Below are 13336 nucleotides of genomic sequence, written 5' to 3'. Positions count from 1 at the left end.
CACCTTTGGGAGGAAGGTTAGCACTCTTCAAGGAAAATTGGATGTTGGTTACCCAAGCCAAATGGGTATTGGATATCATACACCAGGGTTACAAGTTTTATTTCCATACCTTGCCTCCTTTCAAAGGCATGCCGGACGTTCCTCCTCAGCAAAGACTAGAGGCTGCAAACAAATTTCTCTACTACTTCAAATAGGGGCCATACAACCGGTTCCTCTGCCAGAAGTGGGCCTAGGATTTTATTCTCGCCTGTTTCTAGTACCAAAGAAAGGAAACACGTGGAGACCAATTTTGGATTTATCCATCCTCAACACATATCTGGACATTCCCAAGTTCAAAATGTTAACGTTACAACAGCTTTTACCTCTGCTGGGCAAAGATCACTGGATGGTGACCCTGGATCTCAAGGAGGCTTACCTTCATGTTCCTATCAGGCCCAGTTGCAGGAAGTATCTGCGTTTTGGCTGGGACTTCACATTATCAGTTCTCTGCATTGCCCTTTGGCTTATCTACTCGCCCAGAGTGTTCACGAAGGTTCTGGCTCCAGTGGTAGCTTTTTCAGGCTAAGAGGAATACAAATTTATCCTTATTTGGACGATTGCCTGATACTGGCCAAGGAAAGGACGAACTTCTTCATCATTTACAGTATGTGATGGCAGTGTTAAGGTGCCTGGGGTATTCTGTGAGCGAAATAAAGTCCAGTCTAGTACCCTCTCAGGACATGTGCTTTCTGGGTGTGAGACTGAATACAGCATCCCAGATGGCCTTTTGACCCCGGACAAACAAAAGAATCTTTCTCTTTACTTCCATCAGTTGTCTCATCAGTCCAGGCTGACTGCAAGGACAGTCCTTCAAGCCTTGGGGTTCATGGCATCTTGTATTCTGGTACTTCCTAATGCCAAACTGCATATGAGGAAGCTACAATGGTATCTCAAGAATGTATGGACACAGCACTGCCAAGATTTGGACACTGTCATTCAAATAATACCTTGCATTCAAAAGGAATTTTTGTGGTGGGCTCAGGAATGTCACCTAAACAAGGGACTCTCTGTGACCCGGCCAGAGGCGAGTCAGATTTTAACGACAGATGCCTCAGACAAAGCTTGGGAGCTCATCTAAATGGAAAATGGATACAAGACACGTGGCCTGCCAGACTTCAACATCTACATATCAACTTGAAGGAGATGTTAGCAGTCCAATTTGCATTGATAGCTTTCAAGGATTTACTTCTTCCAGGGCAGGTGTTGATTCAAACAGACAACACAACTGTCGTGGTACATCAACAAGCAAGGGGGAATGCATTCTTATCCTCTATGCAGACAAGCAATGATTTTGTGGGAGACTGCTCTCAGTTTACAGCTAAATCTTCAGGCAAGGTTTCTGCCAGGAGCACAGAACTCCTTAGCAGATGTGTTGAGCAGACAAATTATGGATCCCCACGAGTGGAAATTGGATCCTCATGTATTTCAGAGATTGACAGTGTTATGGGGAACTCCAGACATAGATCTGTTAAACTTCTCCACTGAATTACCAGCTGCCAAAGTTTTGCACAAAGGTTTCATCCTCGGCATGGAAAGTGGATGCTCTCTCATTCAATTGGAGCAATCTTCACGTGTATGCCTTTCCACCTCTGCCTCTCCTCCCAAAGGTACTGCTGAAGGTCAGACAGGACAAGCCAAACATGATTTTAATAGCTCCAGATTGGCCTCGACAGCACTGGTACCCATTACTGAGAAGTCTGGTACAGGAGCCTCCATGGCCTTTGCCTTGATTCCTCACCTGCTGTCTCAGGAGAACAGTCATTTACTCAATGTCAAACTTCATTCTCTACATCTGACAGCCTGGCATATTCTGTTTTAAACCCTGGAGGGTCTCGGCTTCCACAACAAGTTTTGAATGTTATTTTGGAGGCCAGAAGGCCTAGTACAAGGAAAGTTACGCAGATAAATGGAGGAGATTTTTGTTTTGGAGTACTGCAAAGGATTTTGATGTTTCTAAACCTAATTTAAGTGTTGCGCTTCAATACCTTACTGAGTTATTGGACAAGGGTTTGTCCTTCTCCTCTATAAAGGTTCATGCTGCAGCAATTTCTGCTCACTATGACTGTGACCCACCATTATTTTCTCAGCCTTTGTTTAAGCAATTCCTTAGAGGGGCAAAAAATATAAGACCCCCACGTAGAGCTCCTACTCCTGCTTGGGATCTCAATTTTGTGTTGGAGAAACTCACTCTACAACCTTTTGAGCCTGCAGCATCGGCAGAGTTGAAATATTTATCTTGGAAGACTGCTTTTTTGTTGGCCATTACCTCTGCGAGAAGGGTTTCTGAATTACAGGCCCTTATGGCAGTTGAGCCTTTCTTAATTTTCCACAAGGACAGGGTGTCTTTGCGTACTAACCCTTCTTTTATGCCTAAAGTGGTTTCTAGTGTGGCTTTAAACCAAACTATTCATTTGCCTACTTTTTATGCAAACCCCCAAAATAAAGGGGAAAGGATTTTGCACACTTTGGATATACACAGACAGTTGCGATATTATTTGAACAGAACTAAAGGGTTCAGGCAGTCTCAGCAGTTGTTTGTTTCTTTTGCTTTGGGTTCTCAAGGCAAACCTGTGTCAAAACAAACTGTTTCTAAGTGGATTGGGTTTTGTATTGCCTTCTGTTATTCCCATCATGGTAAGGAGATTCCAGCTGGGATTAGGCCTCATTCCACTAGGGCTACTGCCACTTCTACAGCCTTTTAAGGGGTGGCTACTAAAGATATTTTGGAAGCAGCTACTTGGAGTTCAGTGCATACTTTCTCTAAGCATTACCACCTTCCACTTTACTCTAAATCTAGGGCTGGATTTGCAACTGCAATTTTGCAAGACATGTTGGCAGCTCCTAATTCCTTATAGTTTTGCCATCCTCCCTTACCTCTGCTTTGGGATTCTACCCATATGTAAGGACTGCAGCAATGTGAGATGAAGAACATAGTACAGTTTTGTACCTACCATAAATGTAGATGTTCAAGATCCACATTGCTGCAGTCAATTACCTCCCGCCTTCCCCTCTGTTGTTGAAGGTGGTGATGTGGTTTGTGTTGTACATAGTGTAAATATGGTTAGTGCACGGGTGGTTGTTTAGGTTTTGCTGGTTTTTGGCTTTGGCCTTTCTTGTTAGGGCCTTCTGACATCTGGGGCAAGAAAAGACGTCGGTCATGCGCTTTTGTACCCTGACGTCCTGATGTCAGTTTTAAGCGCCTTGACCGACGTCAGCCTAATACTTTGGTATTCGGGCCGACCGAGGACAGTGGACTACCCATATGTAAGGACTGCAGCAATGTGGATCTTCGAACATCTACATTTATGGTAGGTACAAAACTGTACTTTTGTTTCTCCTGAGGCTAAATTTAAGAGAAACTACCCCAATAAGCCAGCCTTTGTTCACAGGCAGTCTTGCCCTCCTCTTAGGGGCAAAAAAAGATGGCAAGCAGGCTCCTCCTGCTAAGGCTTCTCAGACTTCAGTGCCTCAGAAGTCTCCTTTTCCAGATAAACCAGGTGCTGTCTGGCGATCTTATTCTTCCCAGCTATTTTCCTCTCTTCTCTTCACCCCTCTGTCTCTCTCTCTCTCTCTCTCCCTGGTTGGCTACAGATTATTCTGGATTCATGGGTCCTTTCCATTATTTGTCAGGGGTATATCATGGTTTGGAAATCTCTTCCCCTTTTATGGGTATTCCTCAGCCCCATCAAGAACAACTCTTCTTTCCAGAGGTGCTTTGAGACCTTTTAACTCAGGGTACTTATTCAGGAGGTGCCTGTGTCACAAAGGAGGAGGGGGTTTTACTCCAGGATGTTTCTAGTAGCCAGAAAAGAGGGTATCTGGAGACCAACTCTAGACCTCTCTCATCTAAACACTTTTCTGAATATGCCCTCCTTTTGAATGTTTTCCCTTCAGACTTTGTTCCCTCTTTTCTTTCCTCTGTCTTACATGGTGTTTCTGGATCTTAAGATGCTTACCTCCATATTCGATCCATCCCTTTTTCAGGAAATTTTTATGCTTCTCTGTTGCTTTCTGGCATTTTCAGTTCTCTGCTTTGCCCATTGGCCTTTCTACTGCCCCAATGGTATTCACAAAATGTCTTGCTCCTGTGATTGCTTTTTGCAGAATATAGAGGATCCAAGTATCATCTGCGGTGGTGGTGCTGCGGTAGCATTGTCGCCTCACAGTAAGACGTTGTCCTGTTTGATTCTCAGCTAGAGCATCTTCTGTGGGGAGACATGCGTGAATGGGCATACCTTCGTTGAAGGTTGTGCGTCAGGGCTGGCAACTCGACACGTAAAACTCTGTCAATCATTAGCGGACCGGAGTTCTGCTGTGGCGACCCCTAACTGGGAAAAGCCGAAAGACGCAACAACATAGAGGATCCAAGTATTTCCTTATTTGGACGACCTCCTATTTCAGGTGTCCTGTACAGAGATCCTGTTACAAAGTCTTCATTTTTGCCATTTCCCTTCTGCAAAGCCTGGGGTTCACAATAAACTTCAAAATGTCTTTTCGTATTCCTTCTCAGGACCATTTTTTTCTGGGGTGCAGGATGCCGATGGTGCCTATGCTGGCATCCCTGCCTCCTCCCAAGGCCTTAACACTCATTTCCTTCTTTCAAACTCTAATTCCCCTGGCCTCTATAACAGCCGGGGAGTTTCTGAGAGCTCTGGGATTCATGGCATCCACCATCTTTGTGCTACCTCTGTCCAAATTTCCCATGAGAAAGTTTGAGTGGTTCCTGAAGTCAGTTTGGCTTCAACATGCGCATCCCTTAGAATTTGTAATTCCTCTTCTACCTTGTCTCAAGAAGGAACTTCACTGGTGGATCTAGCAGTTCTCTAAATCCAGGGCCTGTTTTCATCCCCTCTTCCCTCTCAGGAGCTGTTCACAGATGCTTCAGACATTGGGATAGGGAGCAGATTTTGACTCCCTAAAAGTGCAGGGGGTTTGGTCGCCTGCTCAACTGAAAGAGCACATAAATATCAGAGATGAGAACTCTTCTGCTGGAGCTTCAGGCTTACCTTCTTTGCTGGTTAGCACTCCTGGTGGATCTTGCTGTCCAATATCAAGTGACTCTTCAGGCAGTTTACATTCCTTCTGGTCAAAACACTTTGTCAGGCACTCTGAGCAGGTATTTAATTCAATCTGAAGAACGGATACTTCACAAGGATGTGTTTCTGGACATTATCCACAGTGAGGTGCTCCTTAAATAGATCCATCTGCCTCCCCTCTGAACAGACTTCCTCTATTTTGTGTCAAGAGTCCCAGGTCCTCTGGTTTGGAAGGTGAGCACCCTTTTTTTCTCAGAAGGGGATTTTTCTTTATACGTTCCCTCCCCTTCCTCTCATTCCAAAAGTCTTGTTCAAAATTCAACTGGATACTCCCAAAATCTTGTTGGTGACTCTCTCTTGGCCGAGACATCATTGGTTCCCTCCTCCTCTTCTGAATTTAGTCAAGGGCATCATCACAAGTTACCTCACAGGGTAGACCTACTCACACAGGACAAATGATCTCTAATCCATCCCCACCTGTCCTCTCTTCAGCTGACACTGCGGGTGATAAGGTTTTGATTTCACAGACACTTTTTTTTCTGAGGATGTGCTTAGTATCCTGCAGGAGGCCAGGAAACCTAATGTTAGGAATTCCTATTTATCCGAATGGAAGAGGTTTTCTGTTTAGTATCTCTTGTAATCTGGGACCACTTTCTGTGGATACTCCATTGGTTCTCTCTAATCTGTGTGAATTGCTCAATGCTGGTTTGGCTTATTCTTCGAATAAGACCCATTTTTCAGCTGTCTCTGCTTGGTCTGCATTTATGTCTTCCTTTAGCTATTAGGCCTCCCATTAAGCCTGTTCCTCTTCCCTGGGATCTTAATTTTGTTTTGGAGACCATTAATTCTGACTCCTTTTGAGCCTGCAGCTTCAGCTTCTGTGCAACATTGCTCTTGGAAGACTGTAATTTTGTTAGCCCTTACTTCTGCCAGACAGGAGTCTGAGCTTCAAGCCCTTATGGCTTGTCCTCCTTTTTTGCTTTTTCATAAGGACAGTTTGTCCTTGCGTACTAATCCTTCTTTTATGCCCAAGGTGGTAAATGAGTTGTCCCTTCCCTTAATCAGTGTATTCATTTGCTCACTGTTTATCTCAACAATTTGTTGTTGAGAAGGTGCTGCACACATTGGATGTGCATAGATAACTCAGATTTTATTTGGTTAAGACTATTGGGAAATCTGATCAGCTCTTCATCCTAGGTCCTTAGAATTAGCTGTATCCAAGCAAACTGTTTTTTCTTGGATCTCAAAAGCTATTTCTTTTTGTTATTCCTTTCCTGGTAAGAGCCTTCCTTCTTTTGTTGAGGCTCATTTTACTAGGGCTGTGGCTTCTTCTGGTGCTTTTTCAAGGGTTTGGATACTAATTATATTCTTCAGCAGCTATGTTGACTTCTATGCATACATTTACCAAGCGGTAAAAGTTGGATGGACTTTCCAGAGCTAGAGCTGGTTTTGCTAGGGCCATTCTTCATGGTTTCCTAGGAGGCTTGGCTGGTCCTTTCTCTTCCCAAGTTTCTTCCTGAGCTTTGGCACTCTCCCTAATATAAGGAATACTGCAACAGTGAAATGGAAGGACATAGTACATTTGTGTAAAATCTTACCATAACGGTAGATGTCCTTCTCTTCATTGTTGCAGTATTCACACACTTCCTCCGCCCGCTGGTCCACTTCTCTTCTGGATGTACTGATTACCTCTCTTTTCTTTGGATTGGCGTTCCTACTGGGGCTCTCAGTACTGAGGATAGTATGTCTGGACCTCACCTTTGTGTGTATGCTACGGAAGGAACATAGTTGTGATGTATGGTGGTACCTTAAAGCAACCTAAAGGTTTTAGTATACTGGATGGATATTGGGTCAGCCTTGGCAGGGGATCCCAAATGTAAAGAATACAGCAACAGTGAAGAGAAGGATGGCTACTGTTATGGTAAGATTTTACACAACTTTACTTTTTCCTTGTTACATTCTTTTAAAACTGCAGCATGTTTGTTTTTGTGAAGTTACGTAAATGTCAAACCTAGCTGCCCCGCTTGTTCACATTGTTATAAGTAAACAATAAATGGTATGTATTGATGTATTGACCAGTGTATTCTGTTTTCAGGGAAGATAAGTACGACTTCGGAACTTTTGGTACCAGAAGCTTCTTGTCTCAGCATAGCAGTAATGGGTGTAGCACTCCACTTTCACTTGTTTAACCATTGGTAAGGGAAATACTGTTTTTCTTTCTGTTTTTGTAACTCTGCTTTTTAGCTTTTCAGATTTTTCCATTTCTTAAACAAGTGTAAGAGAATTTCATTGTAGCTTTGCTTTTCTTGGTTAGATATTCCTAATTTAGCTGTAGCAAGACTGACTGTGTTCATTGTTGCCCCCTTAGGGGTTATTTGAAATAGATATGCATGACAGAATTCTTTGTGTAACTTCAGCACCTCATGTTACGATGTTCAATGCAGTGCACCATTTGTAAACTTCAGCATATTTGTACAGTCACTGGTCAAGTTATAACTTGCGTAAGCAGGTAGGTGGACTAGACCACTGTTGTCCTTTTTTCGGCTATGACCTGTGTACGTCAGGAAAATGACAGCATAAATTCATAACATTAAGTTATGAGAACATATAGAGATTGAAAACCAAGCATAAGTGTTAGTGCTGTTTTTTTAAGTTATAGCATAATAATTCGGTACATAAAACAACTTCTGTATGGATCCCATTGTGATATTTTTTGAACAGTGAACAGTTACTAAGCACATGTTTTATGTTGAACACATTTTAAGGTATTGATTTAGCACTGCTTATGCAGTACAGAGATGCCTTTACGCTAATGTTCTAACACTGTGTTATTATTTAACCTGATTTTCATCTTGAATGGAACGTAACAGACATTTGCGTTTGAAAGGTTCATACTATGCATGTAGTTTCTACTACAGGTCATTGACAGCACTGATGATACCATCAAATGAGCTGTTAGTACAGAGCAGCAGATTACATGATATTGAGCAGAGGACAGAGGCAAGAGATGGGAAGATGAGAACACTAAAGAAGGAAAGCAAGAGACGGGAGGGAAACTGATGGATATTGCAGAGTGATCGGGTGAACATCGCCAGCTCGGAACATGACACACAACTTTGGGAGGTGCCAGGCTGTACTGTGTTATAAGCTCTGGTTACTGATAAGAATACATGCAGTGCCAGCAATTGCTGCATGGTAAGAATTGTTTTCAGAATGACTACGCCCTCACAAATCCATTATATAATTTATTTACTTTATTTATTGACTAGGAAGGTCCCATTTTCAGTGGAGGCCCGGGAAGAAAAGCTCCATTTACAGTAAACATATGACAGAGATGCATACAGTAAAACATATAACATGCAGATACATTTACAAAACAAAGTATGCTTTTTATACAATTTCAGTAATTAGTAATAAGTAAAACAAATTACAGTCAGGTTAAGTATAGGCATTGGATATTCACTTACTAGTAGTCTGTTCATAATTATACTTTGTTTTTAGCCTCTCTCCTATCAGAATAATTTACATTAACTATAAATCAATGTAAAATGCAGAGTAATGAAAGTTAGCTGGTTAAAGTTATTAGTTAAGAATGCAGTCTAGTTGCAACAATAACTGAAGACTTCCTGCGTAAGTGAAGCAACACACTCCTTACTTTTTGATGTACATTTTGTAGCCTTCTGCCTGCTGCTTTCCTTGGCACATGATGGAGTCATATTGCAGTACATCTTGCTTGGCATTTCTGATTTCCTGCAGGTAAGTTTATGGTGTTGTGCTTTTGAGGGGTGTGATTGACTCTACACCTATCTGTGATTGTTTTAAGGCAGTCGGACTGTTGGAGCCTCTCAAGTTATGTCCTTCTAGTTGCTGTTAGTTGTCTTGCAATGGATTAGTGATACAGGTTCATGGGAAATGTGGGCATCGTATGCTGGAATTTAAATAGAATGGTACTTGCATTTTATGTAACTGTACTTTGTTGCAGAATACCTGTAAACATATTTATACATGTCTTTTATTTTCATGTGTAAAACATAATTTTTCCCATTAATGACTTTGCTAATCCAATTTCATAAATGTCAGACTTCATATGAACAGTGGCCTCTTCTATTGAGTTGCCCTGGGAGACTGTAACCTTTTTCTTCAGTGATGTTTTAACTAAGTTTTGTAGTTTGTGAGGTTCACTGACTTGCTTTCCAGATGTCACATTGAAGAAATGGGAGTTATACAGTCATATAGACTTTTAGTGATAACCTTGCACCCTACAGGCCTATGGAAAAGGATATTATATATTCATTCAACATCTCTTGAAGCTTCACAGGTGCCCTGATGGACTTGTCAGCCTTGGTACTTTATCCATCTTAAGACTAATAGGTGTCTTCAGTGACATTTGTGTTGCCCCACCCTTTTACTGTTAACCATTTATAAACCCAGGAAGGGGAATACTTGATGAACCAAGAGCTTTTTTTTCCCTTCCATCATTAGCAGTAATGATTTCCTGTGAGTTATGCATGTAAATCCTGAATTTGGGCTACTGCCAATTTGCATTTTGGGGTATTTTTCTTGCTCTTACTATTGATGCTTTACTCAGTCCTGCAGTGTGCCACAGCCCGTACTACTAAAATATGCTTCAGGAATCCCTGAATTACTTTTCATGTCACTGTTGCAATATTCTTTACCTTAAAGATCTCTTGCCAATTATAGCCCAATGTCTGGCCAGTATACCAAAGCCTTTAGTAGTTATAGGTCTCGTGTGTCACATGTATGCTCCCAGTGCAAGATGTAGGACATAAAGATGACGTAGATGCACACATTCAGGCATTCTTTGCTGCCAGTCTGAACACCATTGTTGAAAGTCAATCTGAACACCCTTCTGCTGTGCTGGTTACCAAGCCATGTTTTCAGATAAGTGCCCCGTTGGGATGTCCTCTCTCTCCCTCTCTCTCTCCAGTTTGTTTGCTGTTATGTTCGTGCCATCCAGAAAGGGAAAATGTCAGTGAGGGAGGCAGATTCCCCATAAAGTTCATCCTCTGGTAGTTGTTTCAGATTCCTTTGCCACAACCTGTCTGTGTCCAGCATGGATCCAGATTCTCGCACATCCTCTGAGGCTTTTCAAATGGCTGTACCTGATATTGGCTGGAACCTTGGCTGATTTATATCTGAAGGACTGAGTGGGATTCCTCAGATCTCAGTTAGGGAGGAGATTCCCACAACCATTACTCAGTCACGCCAGTCTGACCCTCCATGGGTATTTTAAGCAGGTGTTCCTCAGAAATAGAAACAAAAAAAGCTTATTCCATCTGTTAAGGATCTGCAGTGTAAATGGCAGGATTTCACTCTGGGTTTATTTAATACTTTGATGGCCTTGAATCCTCCTCAGGGTCTCTCTCTGCTTCTCCCTGGTCTTCTACTCCAGTCAAGAGGCCTAGGGAATTGGATTCCTCGGGTGAGGACCTGTACTCAGGATAAGAATCCTTGGCTTGTTCTTCCCAAATCCCTTTCCCTTTGGACTACAGTTTGGGGGGGGTGGCACCATAAGACCAGATTCCCCTTTGGAGAAGCTCTCCTTTGGGGAAACCATTGCCTTTATGATGGATTATTTTAAGTGGGACTGATCTCAAGTCTCTCAGATTCAGGAAAGATACGACCTCTTACAGATGAAGTCTCCCAGTCTGTCTGTGGTTCCTGCTGTTATGACTACCCTTCTCAATTCTTTCTTATCAGTGTCTGTAGCCTCAGACTCAGCCTTCTGCACCTAAGAAGCCAGACAGATTCTGTAAAGTGCCCAAAGAGTGCAAATTTGTTTATAAATGCCTTTCTGCTGACCCTTATGTAGTGTCCATCTCCTCTGACAATTTATCCAAGTTATTGCCTTCTACCAAGCTGTTGCATTCCTGTAAGGAAAATAGGGCTGTGGAAATGCTGGACAAAAAAAGTTTATGTTGCTGCCACTTTATCCTTTAGTGCCATCAACTACCAGACTCGTATGACCAGGTATGTTTTGGCTGATCTTTCTCAAGTTTCTAACCTTCCATGACTCTGAGAGGATGAGAGAATGCCTTTGGTCCTTTCCCTGCTGGAATCTACCGTTTAGATTGCTTGCCACACAGTCAAATGCAACTATGATGCAGCTGATGCTTTCAGGGCTTCTCTCTTTGATTCAGTTATGAGGCCTTATTGTGTTCATCTTCAAGCTTTGCTTGATTACATTAAGGAATTTGGGTCCTCCTTTGGATAATAGAAATCTTTTTGGATCTTCTGCTGGTGAGCTTTTCAAGTCTCTCTAGGACTAGGACAAAGCCTTACAGGAGCTGAAACATATTTTTGTTTCTCCTATTCCATAATTTCAGTGGAATTATCCTTGCAAGTCTGCTTTTGTTTATAGGCAATCTTACCCTATTCCTAAGAGCAAGAAAGGATCTAGACATGTACTTCCTGCTAAGTCTACTCAGACTCTTGCCATCCAGAAACCTGCTTTCTGGGACAAGCTGGGGTCTGTTTGACACTTTGCTTCCTCCTCCTCACAGACAGATACCCTTTCTCTGTCTTTCCTTAATTGGCTACAAGTCATTTCAGAATCTTGGGTTCTGTCCATTATCCGTCAGTAGTATTTCATGGTTTGGAAGTCCCTTCCTCTCCTCTGAGGAATTCCTTAGCCTCCTCAGGGAACAGCTCTCTTTTCACCGATGATCTTCACTCTCTTTTGGCTCAAGCACCATTCAAGCCATACCTCCTGGCAAGTTAAGGAAGGGTTTTATTCCAGAATGATTTTGGTCCCATGAAAGGAGAGCACTTGGAGACCAATTCTGGATCTTTCCAGGTTGAACACCTTCCTCAAGATACCTTCCTTTCATATGCTATCTCTGCAGACATTATTTCCTCTCTTTCTACCCCAGGCCTTTCTGATATCTCTGAATCTCAAGGACGCATACCTTCACATCCCCATCCATCAAGTTGTTATGATCTCTGCTCTGCCCTTTGGTCTCTCTACTGCCTCATGTGTATTCACCAAATGCCTTGCTCCTGTCATTGCTTTTTGCAGGGTTCAAATTCAGATATTTTCCTACATAGAGGATCTGCTCATCTCCTACCTGTCTGCTTCAGGATCTCAAGTTTACTACTTTTCTGTTAGAGTCTAGAGTTCGGTTCTGACACCTTTCCAGGGTCATATTTTCTTCGGCTACAGACTTCAGGCAGTTCCCATGCTGGCATCTCTACCTCCTGTTAAGGCTGTGTCTCTAATCACCTTTTTCCCTATCCCTTCTTCCTCAGGTGTCTGTTACCCCGCATGGAATTTCTTAAGGTTCTTTGATGTCCTTCAAGGATGCATCTGCAGTCTTTACAAATGGGTTGTCCTGTCGTCAGGCAGCCCTTCGGTCGGCCGGATTCCAAAGTCTGGGTCTGGCTTCGGCTGGTGTCGCACTTCACCCGACGTCATTGCGGCAGTTATTCGGGTATAAAGGCATCAGCCGATGCCATTTTCCTCAGTCTTTCTTGCAGCGTGGCGCCCGAAGCAGAAGCTGTTCGCAAGTGCCGGTCGGTCAGATCCAGAGATTACTACTACCGAATACTACTTCGAAGACTTCTATAAAGCTAAGTACCCCGTTGGGGACTCTTTCTTGCCTCAGCCGATGTCAGAGAAAGTTAATAACTGTTTATCTTGTGGGAAACAAATACCTCATAAAGATTTCCACTCCTATTGCATACATTGTTTAGGCCCAGACCACAACGTAGCAGCTTGTCTAGCCTGTGCTTCTTTTAACCGGCGGACGCTTAGACGTCGTTCGGACTTTGCTGAACAGATTTTCGGCTCCGATTTTGCCTACATTATGCCGTCGGATCCTCCGACTACGCAAATAACCAAAAAACGCAAAGAAAAGGACCGACACTCGCTGTCCGCGGTTTCGGCCGAAACCGCGGTTAAGCAAACCACGAGTGTCTCGGTTTCGGCCAAAACCGAGCAAGCGGTTCTTTCTTCAGCCGATAACATGCCTTCTACCGAGGCCTCTTCTAACCTGGTAGAAACGGCTTCTGAAATCCAACCTTCTGTTGCGGTTTCACAGGATTTATCAGACACCATTCCCCTGGATATTTCAACCCCTGCACGTGGAGCTGCTAGGCCTCCTCCAGCTATGTCTATTAAGGCCTTTGCCAGGGCTAAAGCAGCCAAAGCATCAAAACGTGTGCCTGCCAAGCCCCCCTCTCACAGGCCCAGCACCAGCTCCCATATGCTTTCTTTGGCTGAGGATTTCATCTCTTTAATT

The 13336-nt window shown here is 43.1% G+C and overlaps 1 protein-coding gene across 3 annotated transcripts in view; it reads left to right on the top strand.

The window, feature by feature from the left end:
- ZZZ3 (zinc finger ZZ-type containing 3) overlaps positions 1-13336 on the top strand; it is a 1369419-nt gene that overhangs the window by 327616 nt on the left and 1028467 nt on the right. For 2 of the 3 annotated variants that reach the window (XM_044085855.1, XM_044085853.1), the window contains exon 2: positions 7171-7270. The gene's annotated coding sequence lies outside the window, so the exon portion shown is untranslated. Of the gene's footprint in view, positions 1-7170; positions 7271-8751; positions 8832-13336 lie in introns of all 3 variants that reach the window. The other variant, XM_044085854.1, reaches the window with a different exon arrangement.

This window comes from Protopterus annectens, chromosome 10.part0, assembly GCF_019279795.1.
Source record: "Protopterus annectens isolate FY-2018-M chromosome 10.part0, PAN1.0, whole genome shotgun sequence".
Lineage (NCBI taxonomy): Eukaryota > Metazoa > Chordata > Ceratodontiformes > Protopteridae > Protopterus > Protopterus annectens.
The sequence above is the reverse complement of the archived record's forward strand: the minus strand, read 5'-3'. Positions and strand labels throughout refer to the sequence as shown.